Genomic DNA, 825 nt, shown 5'->3' on the forward strand with positions numbered 1-825 from the left:
TAGATTTGGGCTTCTTTGCAGGGAGGGTGGATTTCAGAGGCGACAAGCCCCAGCGCTCAAGTGCTTATGAAGACCCTGTTTGTGTCACACATTCCATTGGCCAAGGCAAGTCATATGGGCAACCCCAGAGGAAATGTAATTAGGAACTACACAAGGATGTGAATATTAGAATGCATGTCCACTGGAGATCTCCAATGAGACATACCCTCATATTACACAAAATCACAGAGCGAGCTCAGGTTGAACTCAGATTTGTCTGCCTCCAGGTTTATCATGTCATCACTGTACAGTGGTCTCTCAGTCATTATGTGGTGCTTTTCCCATCGTAACTTGAAAATAATTAGGGAAAAGGGAAGGATGTGAAAAAAATTCCCTGTGCACATTTCATTTTATTTCTTTATGTCAAGAGAAAAGATGTTTCTGATGTGCTAACTAAACCTCTGGAGGTAAATTAGCAGCATGACTAATTTAGACATTGCTATCAGACACCATCAGACAAAGAGAAAAAGGAAAAAAATAAAGAAGAAAAAAAGGAAAAAAGGGAAAAAAAGAAAAAGGGAGGAAAAAAGAAAAGAAGAGAAAAAGGGAAAAAAGGAAAACAAAATCCCCTAACTACCACTATTTCTTTGTCTCCTACAGTTCCGTTCTTTTAACTGGTGCTTGAATATATTTTTCATACCAGATATAGCCAGAGCAGCCTTCAGAGTCATCTTTCTTTAAAATTCTAGTGATTGTGCTCTCCTTTCCTATATTTTTCTTGACTCTTATTTCCATTACCTGAAATCTAATGATAGGACAGATAACGAGTAAGGCTTCTGCTCGTCC

General features: G+C 38.5%; 1 non-coding gene across 1 annotated transcript; it reads left to right on the plus strand.

The window, feature by feature from the left end:
* Nucleotides 1-375: 375 nt before the first annotated feature.
* LOC116155500 (small nucleolar RNA SNORA19) lies at nt 376-501 on the plus strand. The gene has a single exon (XR_004139391.1). It is a non-coding gene; the product is annotated as a small nucleolar RNA SNORA19 (small nucleolar RNA).
* Nucleotides 502-825: the final 324 nt, after the last annotated feature.

This window comes from Camelus dromedarius, chromosome 12, assembly GCF_036321535.1.
Source record: "Camelus dromedarius isolate mCamDro1 chromosome 12, mCamDro1.pat, whole genome shotgun sequence".
Lineage (NCBI taxonomy): Eukaryota > Metazoa > Chordata > Mammalia > Artiodactyla > Camelidae > Camelus > Camelus dromedarius.